Source organism: Canis lupus, chromosome 10, assembly GCF_003254725.2.
Source record: "Canis lupus dingo isolate Sandy chromosome 10, ASM325472v2, whole genome shotgun sequence".
In the NCBI taxonomy this organism is placed as follows: domain Eukaryota; kingdom Metazoa; phylum Chordata; class Mammalia; order Carnivora; family Canidae; genus Canis; species Canis lupus.
In genome coordinates this window covers 58,771,116-58,784,123 of record NC_064252.1, presented here as the reverse complement: position 1 = coordinate 58,784,123, position 13,008 = coordinate 58,771,116, and positions in this window count along the sequence as shown.

Genomic DNA, 13,008 nt, shown 5'->3' with positions numbered 1-13,008 from the left:
TATAAATCAAGTATTTTTTACTATTCTATCTCCTTTACTCATTGTACCAAATCTTTGTTTTACACATTTATTTTTAGCACAAACATTATTAATATACATCATTAATTTATCACTAACTTCAAATTATAAAACTTCATGTAAAATTTAAGAACCTTACAACCATATACATTCATATATTCAACTCCCAACTTTCATTCTATTATAGTCACATATTTTATTTCAATATATGCTATAAACCGTATAATGCACTGTCATTATTTTGCTATAAATAGCCAACTGTCTTTTAAATAAAGAAGAAAGTTTATTAGATGCCAATTTATTTGCCATTTCTAGTGTTCTTTGCACTATGTAAGCTTATGTTTCCATTGAATATAATTTTCCATCAGCCTTAATAATGTCCTCTAATATTTCTTGGAGGGCACGGCTTCTGGCAATAACTTCTCTCAGCTATTTTTTCCATTATAAACCCTTTTTTCATTCTCACCTTTGAAAGATAGCTTTGCTGGATATGTTGAATCCTAATTGACATGATATTTTTCTTCTTTCAGCTTTTTAAAGGTGCCATTCCATTTTTTTATGGTTTGTGGCATTTCTGATGAGAAGTTGACAGTTATTCATATCCACTGTTCTCATGTATATCTAAGTCTATAACATGTTTCATTTTCTCTCCTTTTATAATTTTCTTTTTATGTTTGGTTTTCAACAATTTGACTCTGATGTGCCTGCTTGTATTTGTCTGTGTATGTGTGCCCATACACAAATTGCTTGGAATTTGTTGAGCATTTTAAAAAATGGGCTGATACTTCTGATCAAACTTGTAAATCCTTTTTTTTTATTGTCTTAACCCTTTTTTTTTCTTTTGGGAACACCAATAATGTATATTCTACTACTAAATTTTCCTTTAAGTCAACGAAGCTATGTTGATTTCTTTAAAATCTTTTCCTCTCCATGTTACAGTAAGGATAATCTCTATTGCTTTGTACTCAGGTTAACTGACATAGTATAACCTGATGTTAGGATAACTCTGGTGGATTTTTATTTTAGATATTATATGTTTTCATTTATAATTTCCTTTGTTATACCTTCCATTTTTCTTCTAAGATTCTTAATATGCTCAATGATTTATGCCCATTTTTTCTTGAGTTTCTTGTAGATATATTGTAATCATTGCTTAAATCCCTTGCCTGTTAATTCTGACATCTCTTTTATCTTTGGGTCTTCGTCAATTTCAAACCAACTTTATGTATTCAAAATCAACTCCACTCATTCTTGTCAGAATTCCAGAGACTCTTGGCTTTTTACAACCTCTGCAGTCATTGCTCAGCTCTAGTCTTTCTGGCGTGTTCTCTACCCTAGACTCCTGCTCTGTTAGATTAGTATTTGGCTGAAGAGTCCAGGAGAATTAAATGCGTGGCCATGCATGCACTCACACACATCTAGAACTCTGTGACTATACTTCCATTCTTAAACCTTAAGTTCCAAATTCCAGCCATCTCAGCAATCATGAACAATGATTTCTTTTTTTCCAACTAGTGAAAACACTGGTCTTTATTTGGGTTCCTCTTCTCTGGCCTGAGGTTTAGAAAATTCCCCAGGTGGAAAATTAGTGTAAATGTGTAACTGTCCTAATGTATTTCACTTCTTTGAATGATCAAAGTACTACATGATGTATTGTCCAATGCTTGAAAGGCATTGTTTTCATATATCTTCATATGTTGTTGCTTCATATATCTTGTCCAGTTTTATAAATTTTTATAGCATAAAGCTAAATTTGATACTCATTAATCCATTATCACCAAAATTGGAATTCCAAGTAATCACATTTCAAGTACTTATTACATGAAGGCGGTTTTTTCCCCCCAGTGGTTTAGAGACATAAATTCATTGCCTATCCTTCCAAAATATGAATTACAGATTGCTCTTCCCAATTTATAGTTGAAGGTCTTGAGTATTTACAGGCTTAAGCTGTCCAACATAATATAGTTAATATGTATTGAGCTGAGCTTTTTTATTTTCTTAATTTTTAATTTAAATTTCAATTAGGTAACATACAGTATAATATTAGTTTCAGGTGTACAATACAGTGATTCCAAACTTCCATACAATATCAGGTACTCATTGCAAGCACATTCCTTAATCCACATCACCTATTTAACCCTTCCCACCACTCACCTACTCCTGCGTAGCCATCATTTTTTCTCTAAAGCCAAGAGTGTGTTTCTTGGTTTGCCTCTCTCTCTTTTTTCCCTTTGCTCACTTGTTTTGTTTCTTGCATTCCACATATGAATGAGATCATATGGTATTTCTCTTTTTCTGACTAACCTTTTACACTTAGCATAATATTCTCTAGCTCCATCCATGTCATTGCAAGATTTCATTCTTTTAGATGGCTGAGTAATGTTCCATTATACCTATTTATCATCTATATCTATCATCTATCTATCTATCTATCTATCTATCTATCTAATCTTCCTTATCCATTCATCAGTTGATAGAATTGGGCTGTTTCATCATTTGGCTATTGTAGATAATGCTGCTGCAAACATCGGGGTGCATGTATCCCTTTGAATTAGTATTTGTATTCTTTGAGTAAATACATAGTAGTGTAATTGCTGGATCATAGGGTAGTTTTATTTTTAAGTTTTTGAGGAACCTCCATACTGTTTTCAACAGTGGCTGCACTAGTTTGCATTCCCACCAGAAGTGCATGAGGGTTCCCCTTTCCACACATCCTCATGAACACCTGTTATTTCTTGTGTTGTTGATTTTAGCCATTTTGACAAGTGTGAGATGATATCTCAAGCTGTGCTTGAGGTAAAGAAACAGGACTCAGAGTCACACATATTCCGGCTTTCTGTCAAGCCCACCAACCCACTCCTGGTTAATGAGTAAAGGGGTATGCATGAACCCTAGACACCCATTATTATAGTTTGAAATCATTGCACTGCATTGTGTAGTGTAGCTTATGACTAATCGTTAAAGTTAATGTAGATGTTTTGACTATAGAAGGAAGAACTAATTGAGGATATGATAGCTACTTATACAAGTTATTAAAAGCCAAGAAGAGGCTGGATGATTATTTTGGGAATCTTGAGGGTCTGCAGTTGTGAAGACAAATTCATGCCCAAGCTGCAGGGCATGAAACTGAGGACATACAAGAAGCAAGTCTAGCTGATTGATGCTAGATGATCAAAGCCATGCAGAGTCAAAATAAAACATCCTGAAAAGAGCTGGTAAAAATAAGCAGTTCATATGTGTGTCACAGAATGGGAATGAGTAAGACCAGATGAAGGCAAAAAAAAACTATATACAGGGAAGTAGGAGATAGATAATTCCAAACATCTGGAGCAGATACTCAACTTAAAAGCTGCTATGAAAGACAAAGGTAGGGATATAAAGCTTATATAGATGGAAAGCCATCTTGAAGAATTGTGTAGAAGGAAATTTTGTATTGAATGACAAATCAGATTAACTTCTTTAAGAGTCTCAGATATATATTTTGTAATATTTGAGATTTATATTGAGATTTTTCTTAAGATATTATTTATCTTACTAATATCCTGGAGAAATTGGAAAATATGAAGCTATGAAGTTATATGAAGTTAGTTAAAACACTTGGTTCTACTAAAGTGATATCAATCAAGCATATTTTAGGCAAAGACCAAGGAATGTGTAGTCTTAATTACCACCCATAGATGTTTCAATGCTAGGCCTGATTATCTTATAAAGCTTCTGAGTCCCCATAAAATTCAGAACATTTTTGCTTTCCTAATGTGGCTCTGTGATTACTTTGCAAAAATATTTACTCTCATGTAGGAATCTAAAAATAGTTTTGATCTTGGAAGAAAGCAGAAAGTTAAGGATTAGACATTTGGGTTATAGGCAAATGGGCAAAACAACTGAAGATTTCTAGTCATATACTATGATGAATAAGTAGATGAAGAGAAGAGCTTATCTGTCAGCTTTCTCTTTTCTGTAGAAGAGAAACTAAAACAAGCTGGAAGAGTAGGCTGTTGTTTATAATTTGTTAACACACACACACACACACACACAGCAGCTAATGTATAAGTTCTAGTAACTAGGGGAGTTCAGAAAATCATAATTTCAAGTGAGGTGTTCCTTAACTTAGATCTTGGTAAATCAAATACATTTGCAATTCTCAAAATACCATCAAACTAATTTCATTAAGATCTAGAAATATTTTTCAGCTCAAGTTGAAAAGAGATTAAACCTATGCTTCATTAATGAGCAAAATCTCACTTTGTTGTTGTTGTTGTTGTTGTTTTCTTTTTTATTTATTTATTTTTTTAAATTTATTTTTTATTGGTGTTCAATTTACTAACATACAGAATAACCCCCAGTGCCCGTCACCCATTCACTCCCACCCCCCGCCCTCCTCCCCTTCCACCACCCCTAGTTCATTTCCCAGAGTTAGCAGTCTTTACGTTCTGTCTCCCTTTCAGATATTTCCCACACATTTCTTCCCCCTTCCCTTATATTCCCTTTCACTATTATTTATATTCCCCAAATGAATGAGAACATATAATGTTTGTCCTTCTCCGACTGGCTTACTTCACTCAGCATAATACCCTCCAGTTCCATCCACGTTGAAGCAAATGGTGGGTATTTGTCATTTCTAATAGCTGAGTAATATTCCATTGTATACATAAACCACATCTTCTTTATCCATTCATCTTTCGTTGGACACCGAGGCTCCTTCCACAGTTTGGCTATCATGGCCATTGCTGCTATAAACATCGGTGTGCAGGTGTCCCGGCGTTTCATTGCATTTGTCTCTTTGGGGTAAATCCCCAACAGTGCAATTGCTGGGTTGTAGGGTAGGTATATTTTTAACTGTTTGAGGAACCTCCACACAGTTTTCCAGAGTGGCTGCACCAGTTCACATTCCCACCAACAGTGTATGAGGGTTCCCTTTTCTCCGCATCCTCTCCAACATTGGTCATTTCCTGCCTTGTTAATTTTCCCCATTCTCACTGGTGTGAGGTGGTATCTCATTGTGGTTTTGATTTGTATTTCCCTGATGGCAAGTGATGCAGAGCATTTTCTCATGTGCATGTTGGCCATGTCTATGTCTTCCTCTGTGAGATTTCTCTTCATGTCTTTTGCCCATTTCATGATTGGATTGTTTGTTTCTTTGGTGTTGAGTTTGATAAGTTCTTTATAGATCTTGGAAACTAGCCCTTTATCTGATATGTCATTTGCAAATATCTTCTCCCATTCTGTAGGTTGTCTTTGAGTTTTGTTGACTGTATCCTTTGCTGTGCAAAAGCTTCTTATCTTGATGAAGTCCCAATAGTTCATTTTTGCTTTCGTTTCTTTTGCCTTCGTGGATGTATCTTGCAAGAAGTTACTATGGCCGAGTTCAAAAAGGGTGTTGCCTGTGTTCTTCTCTAGGATTTTGATGGAATCTTGTCTCACATTGAGATCTTTCATCCATTTTGAGTTTATCTTTGTGTATGGTGAAAGAGAGTGGTCTAGTTTCATTCTTCTGCATGTGGATGTCCAATTTTCCCAGCACCATTTATTGAAGAGACTGTCTTTCTTCCAATGGATAGTCTTTCCTCCTTTATCGAATATTAGTTGACCATAAAGTTCAGGGTCCACTTCTGGATTCTCTATTCTGTTCCACTGATCTATGTGTCTGTTTTTGTGTCAGTACCACACTGTCTTGATGACCACAGCTTTGTAGTACAACCTGAAATCTGGCATTGTGATGCCCCCAGCTATGGTTTTCTTTTTTAAAATTCCCCTGGCTATTCGGGGTCTTTTCTGATTCCACACAAATCTTAAAATTATTTGTTCTAACTCTCTGAAGAAAGTCCATGGTATTTTGATAGGGATTGCATTAAACGTGTATATTGCCCTGGGTAACATTGACATTTTCACAATATTAATTCTGCCAATCCATGAGCATGGAATATTTTTCCATCTCTTTGTGTCTTCCTCAATTTCTTTCAGAAGTGTTCTATAGTTTTGAGGGAATAGATCCTTTACATCTTTGGTTAGGTTTATTCCTAGGTATCTTATGCTTTTGGGTGCAATTGTAAATGGGATTGACTCCTTAATTTCTCTTTCTTCAGTCTCATTGTTAGTGTATAGAAATGCCACTGACTTCTGGGCATTGATTTTGTATCCTGCCACGCTACCGAATTCCTGTATGAGTTCCAGCAATCTTGGGGTGGAGACTTTTGGGTTTTCTATGTAGAGTATCATGTCATTGGCGAAGAGGGAGAGTTTGACTTCTTCTTTGCCAATTTGAATGCCTTTAATGTCTTTTTGTTGTCTGATTGCTGAGGCTAGGACTTCCAGTACTATGTTGAACAGCAGTGGTGAGAGTGGACATCCCTGTCTTGTTCCTGATCTTAGGGGAAAGGCTCCCAGTGCTTCCCCATTGAGAATGATATTTGCTGTGGGCTTTTCATAGATGGCTTTTAAGATGTCGAGGAATGTTCCCTCTATCCCTACACTCTGAAGAGTTTTGATCAGGAATGGATGCTGTATTTTGTCAAATGCTTTCTCTGCATCCAATGAGAGGATCATATGGTTCTTGGTTTTTCTCTTGCTGATATGATGAATCACATTGATTGTTTTACGGGTGTTGAATCAGCCTGTGTCCCAGGGATAAATCCTACTTGGTCATGGTGAATAATTTTCTTAATGTACTGTTGGATCCTATTGGCCAGTATCTTGTTGAGAATTTTTGCATCCATGTTCATCAGGGATATTGGTCTGTAATTCTCCTTTTTGGTGGGGTCTTTGTCTGCTTTTGGAATTAAGGTGATGCTGGCCTCATAGAACGAATTTGGAAGTACTCCATCTCTTTCTATCTTTCCAAACAGCTTTAGGAGAATAGGTATGGTTTCTTCTTTAAACGTTTGATAAAATTCCCCTGGGAAGCCATCTGGCCCTGGACTCTTGTGTCTTGGGAGGTTTTTGATGACTGCTTCAATTTCCTCCCTGGTTATTGGCCTGTTCAGGTTTTCTATTTCTTCCTGTTCCAGTTTTGGTAGTTTGTGGCTTTCCAGGAATGCGTCCATTTCTTCTAGATTGCCTAATTTATTGGCGTATAGCTGTTCATAATATGTTTTTAAAATCGTTTGTATTTCCTTGGTGTTGGTAGTGATCTCTCCTTTCTCATTCATGATTTTATTAATTTGAGTCTCCTCTCTCTTCTTTTTAATAAGGCTGGCTAATGGTTTATCTATCTTATTAATTCTTTCAAAGAACCAACTCCTGGTTCTGTTGATCTGTTCCACAGTTCTTCTGGTCTCGATTTCGTTGAGTTCTGCTCGAATCTTTATTAACTCCCTTCTTCTCTTGGGTGTAGGATCTATTTGCTGTTTTTTCTCTAGCTCCTTTATGTGTAAGGTTAGCTTTTGTATTTGAGTTCTTTCCAGTTTTTAAATGGATGCTTGTATTGCGACGTATTTCCCCCTTAGGACTGCTTTTGCTGCATCCCAAAGATTTTGAACAGTTGTATTTTCATTCTCATTAGTTTCCATGAATCTTTTTAATTCTTCCTTAATTTCCTGGTTGACCCTTTTATCTTTTAGCAGGATGGTCCTTAACCTCCACGTGTTTGAGGTCCTTCCAAACTTCTTGTTGTGATTTAGTTCTAATTTCAAGGCATTATGGTCTGAGAATATGCAGGGGACAATCCCAACCTTTTGGTATCAGTTCAGACCCGATTTGTGACCCAATATGTGGTCTATTCTGGAGAAAGTTCCATGTGCACTTGAGAAGAATGTGTATTCAGTTGAGTTTGGATGTAAAGTTCTGTAGATATCTGTGAAATCCATCTGGTCCAGTGTATCATTTAAAGCTCTCGTTTCTTTGGAGACGTTGTGCTTAGAAGACCTATCGAGTATAGAAAGAGCTAGATTGAAGTCACCAAGTATAAGTGTATTATTATCTAAGTATTTCTTCACTTTGGTTAATAATTGATTGATATATTTGGCAGCTCCCACATTCGGGGCATATATATTGAGGATTGTTAAGTCCTCTTGTTGAATAGATCCTTTAAGTATGATATAGTGTCCCTCTTCATCTCTCACTGCAGTCTTTGGGGTAAATTTTAGTTTATCTGATATAAGGATGGCTACCCCTGCTTTCTTTTGAGGACCATTCGAATGGTAAATGGTTCTCCAACCTTTTATTTTCAGGCTGTAGGTGTCCTTCTGTCTAAAATGAGTCTCTTGTAGACAGCAAATAGATGGGTCCTGCTTTTTTATCCAGTCTGAAACCCTGCGCCTTTTGATGGGGTCATTAAGCCCGTTCACATTCAGAGTTACTATTGAGAGATATGAGTTTAGTGTCATCATGATATCTATTCAGTCCTTGTTTTTGTGGACTGTTCCACTGAACTTCTTCTTAAAGGGGAATTTTAAGAGTCCCCCTTAAAATTTCTTGCAGAGCTGGTTTGGAGGTCACATATTCTTTTAGTTGCTGCCTGTCTTGGAAGCTCTTTATCTCTCCTTCCATTTTGAATGAGAGCCTTGCTGGATAAAGTATTCTTGGTTGCATGTTCTTCTCATTTAGGACCCTGAATATATCCTGCCAGCCGTTTCTGGCCTGCCAGGTCTTTGTGGAGAGGTCTGCTGTTACCCTAATACTCCTCCCCATAAAAGTCAGGGATTTCTTGTCTCTTGCTGCTTTAAGGATCTTCTCTTTATCTTTGGAATTTGCAAGCTTCACTATTAAATGTCGAGGTGTTGAACGGTTTTTATTGATTTTAGGGGGGGATCTCTCTATTTCCTGGATCTGAATGCCTGTTTCCCTTCCCAGATTAGGAAAGTTTTCAGCTAGAATTTGTTCAAATACATATTCTGGCCCTCTGTCCCTTTCGGCGCCCTCGGGAACCCCAATTAAACATAGGTTTTTCTTTCTCAGGCTGTCGTTTATTTCCCTTAATCTATCTTCATGGTCTTTTAATTGTTTGTCTCTTTTTTCCTCAGTTTCCCTCTTTGCTATCAACTTGTCTTCTATGTCACTCACTCGTTCTTCCACCTCGTTAACCCTCGTCGTTAGGACTTCTAGTTTGGATTGCATCTCATTCAATTGATTTTTAATTTCTGCCTGATTAGCTCTAAATTCTGCAGTCATGAAGTCTCTTGAGTCCTTTATACTTTTTTCTAGAGCCACCAGTAGCTGTATAATAGTGCTTCTGAATTGGCTTTCTGACATTGAATTGTAATCCAGATTTTGTAACTCTGTGGGAGAGAGGACTGTTTCTGATTCTTTCTTTTGAGGTGAGGTTTTCCTTCTAGTCATTTTGCTCAGTGCAGAGTGGCCAAAAGCAAGTTGTATTGGGAAAAAGAGAAAAAGTGAGGAGAGAAAGAAGGAAAGAAAAGAGAAAGAGAAAAAAATGGGAAGAAAAAAAAAGGAAAAAAAAAAAAGAAGAAAAAGAGAAAGAAAAAGAAAGGAGAAAAAAAGGGGGTGGGGGAAGGAAACAAATCAAAAAGCAAAACAAAACAAAACAAAACAAAACAAAAAAAAAAAAAGAACCACCGGGGAGTATCTTCTGATTCTGTGTACTTTAAGTCCCTTGGCTTCTCCTGGAAGTTGTCAGTCTAGCTGGTCTTCTGGGGGAGGGGCCTGTTGTGCTGATTTTCAGGTGTTAGCAGTTGGGGGAGCTGCTGTGCCCCTGCCTGGTGCAGAGCTCAGTGGGGGTTGTTTACCCCGTGAGGCCGCAGGAGGAACAGCCCCAGAGGCGGGGCAGCTCTGGAACCTGGATTCAGCTCCGGCAGGAACTCCGTCTGCAGGGCCTGGAGGCTCCGGGGCGGGGCCGCTGATCTGCTCAGCTGGGGCAGGAGCGTCCTTGCGGTCCTGGGCCCTCCCGGCCTCTGCCTGTCCCGAGGGAGGCGGGATCCTGGGCTGTGTCCTGGCGCCCTGTGCCCCGGAGCCTGCGCTGTTGGATTCGCGCTCCCGGGCCGCCGCCACGCAACCCCTCCGCGGAGCTGCCGCCCCAGCCCCTGCGAGCTGCTCCTGGAACCGCGCAGCCCCCTCCGCACGGAGCCTCTTCCTCTGCCCGAGCCCCTCCGAGCTGCTCCCGGGCCGTGCAGCCCCCTCCGCGGAGCCGCCGCCCGAGCCCCCCCGAGCTGCTCCGGGTCCCGCCGGGTCCCGCCGTGCGCGCTGCAGCCCTTGGGGAGCTCGGCGCACTCTCCTGGGCGCGCAGTTGCTCTGTTACTGTCTCAGGGAACCCGAGGGCACCCCCGCCCTCCTGGGTCCTGCTCCAACTCCCCACGAGCCCCTTTCCGCCCGGGAAGGTCGGTGCAGCTCCTGCGTCTCCGGGACGGGGCTCTCCTGTCCTGGGGACACTCGCCCCGGCCTCAGCCCGGCTCCTCGCGGGGCCCCTCCCCCTTGGAGGCCTTTGTGTCTTTACTTCTTTTTCCCCGTCTTCCTACCTTGATAGAAGCGCGAACTCTTCTCACTGTTGCATTCCAGGTGTTCTCTCTTTAATTCTCAGGCCGAATTCATAGATTTTCAGGATGATTGGAAGGTTTTCTAGGTAATTTGGTGGAGACAGGTGATTTGGAGACCCTACTCTTCCGCCAGCTTGCTCCTCCCGACTGTTTTTTTTTTTAATGAGATACCATGGATCAGTTCTTTTTCCCAGTGTTGAGTTTGAAGTTTCATCCCTAGTATTTCAATCACTGCCAGCCCTGAAATGGACCTATAGCTGTACCTGATGTCTCTTCTTCAAAAACTCTGGTTGTTAGATATGTTGACTTCATTAGGCAATGAAAGGGTAGGCGTGTGCTTTCATTTCTATCCATCCATTATTATAGGGCATGTAAGAACCTAAGAAGTTCCATAGGTATGGGATCAGAGATGTATTCTGGAAGACCCTCAAGGTGATAAGATTTTGCCTGGGGTTCGGAATACATCAAATTCATAGAAACAATTTAAAAATTAACATTCTTGTGCACAAGGGTGTGTGAGACAGACAGGGAAACAGAGAGGCAGAGGTTGAGAGAGATAAACTGTTAGTTAAAACATGATTTCCTAGTTATATAAATGCAAAGTTGTAAGTGTAAGAAGTGGTGTCTTGTTTACTGTTCCATTTTCAAAGATTTACAGAATAGCAGAGACCTAAGAGATAATAAATAACACTCAAATAGACCCATAGCAAACATATTACCCAAGACTTGTGGAATATAATTAAAATTACATTTATTCTTCTATTTCTACAAGGAAATTATTTTTAAAAATTAGTATTATTCTACTCCATCAGTAGAATAGAAATTTCTTTTAATTATGGGTAGGATATGAATAATCCAGATCTAGTTTGGGTTAGGCATTGCTAATTTTTCCAGTTAGAGCAGTATATTCGCACTATGACTCATTAATTATGTTTTGTTTCACCGCATTCTATGCCCAAATATCTTTGCTTTGTCAGAACTGGTAATGATAGAGTGATGACGGCATCAAGTTTCCTTCATCTCCAGTTCTTTTCAACCACCTGTCAGTTGTCCATTTTTATGTTTCTGAGTAGTATTCCATTATACAGATATCCCACAATTTGTCTAAAACCATTTACTTGTTAATTGACATTTGCCTCCATTTCAGTCTGTCTGTTGTGCATAAAGTTGCTATGATCTTACACAGATCAGTCTTTTGGGGGGTACAGATGTATTTGTTTCTCTTCTGCACATAGCCAGGAGTGAAATTACTCCCATATATGCTATATATATGTTTAATATTATGAGGATCAAAAAACTAGACTCCAATGATTGTAATATTTACTTTCGCTTGTCCAGCAGCAACTTATGACACTTCTAACTGCTGCACAGCCTTGCCAACATTCGGTATAATCTGCCTTGATATTGTCAGGTTTTTTAAAAATTGAAGTATAATTAACATACAGTGTTATATTAGTTTCAAGTGTACAGTATAGTGATTCTATAATCCTAACATTACTCAGTGCTCACCATGATAAGTGTAGTCACCATCTGTCACCAAAAATTATTACAATATTATTGACTACATCCCCAATGTTGTATTTTTCATCTACAGGACTTATTTTATAACTGGAAGCTTGTACCTCTTCATCCTTTTTATCTATTTCACCCATTACCACCCCACTCCCTGAATACCTCCCCTCTGGCAAACATGTTTGTTCTCTGTATTTAAGAATCTGTTTATTTGTTTTGTTTTATAGATTCCATATATAAGTGAAATCATATGGTATTTTTTCTTTTGTAACCTATTTCACTTAACATAATATACTCTAGGTCCATCCGTGTTGTTGTAAATGGTAAGATTTTTCTTTCTTATGGCTGATACACATACACACACACACACACACACACACAGTCTATTCACCTATAGATAAGCATCTGGGTTGCTTCTGTATTTTGGCTATTTTAAATAACATTGCAGTGAACATGATGGTGCACATAACTTTCAAACTGATATTTTGTTTTCTTTAGGTAAATATTTTTTAAGACTTATTTATTTATTAGAGAGAGAGAGAGAGAGAACGAGGCAGAGAGCACACATGCATGTGTGAGAAGAGAGAGGGGCAGAGAGAGGGAGAAGGTCTTAAGCAGACTCGCTGAGCACAGAGCCTGATGTGGGGCTTGACGTCACAATCCTGAGATCATAACCTGAGCCAAAATAGTCAGACACTTGACTCAGCCACCCTGGTGCCCTACTGAATAGTGTATTCAATGGATCATATGGTAATTCTATTTTAAATTTTTTAGGGAACTTCTATACTGCTTTCCTCAGTGGTCGCACCAGTTTGTATTCCCACAAACAGTGCACAAGCATTCCTTTTATTCCACATTCTTGCCAACACTTGTTATTTCCTGTTTTTTTATTTTTTATTTTTAGCTATTCTGACAGGTGTAAGGTGATATCTCATTATGGTTTTGAATTGCATTTCCCTGATGACCAGTGATGTTGAGCATCTTTTCCTGTGTCTGTCATTTCTATGTCTTATTTGGAAAAATATTTATTCAGGTCCTTTGCCCATTTTTAATC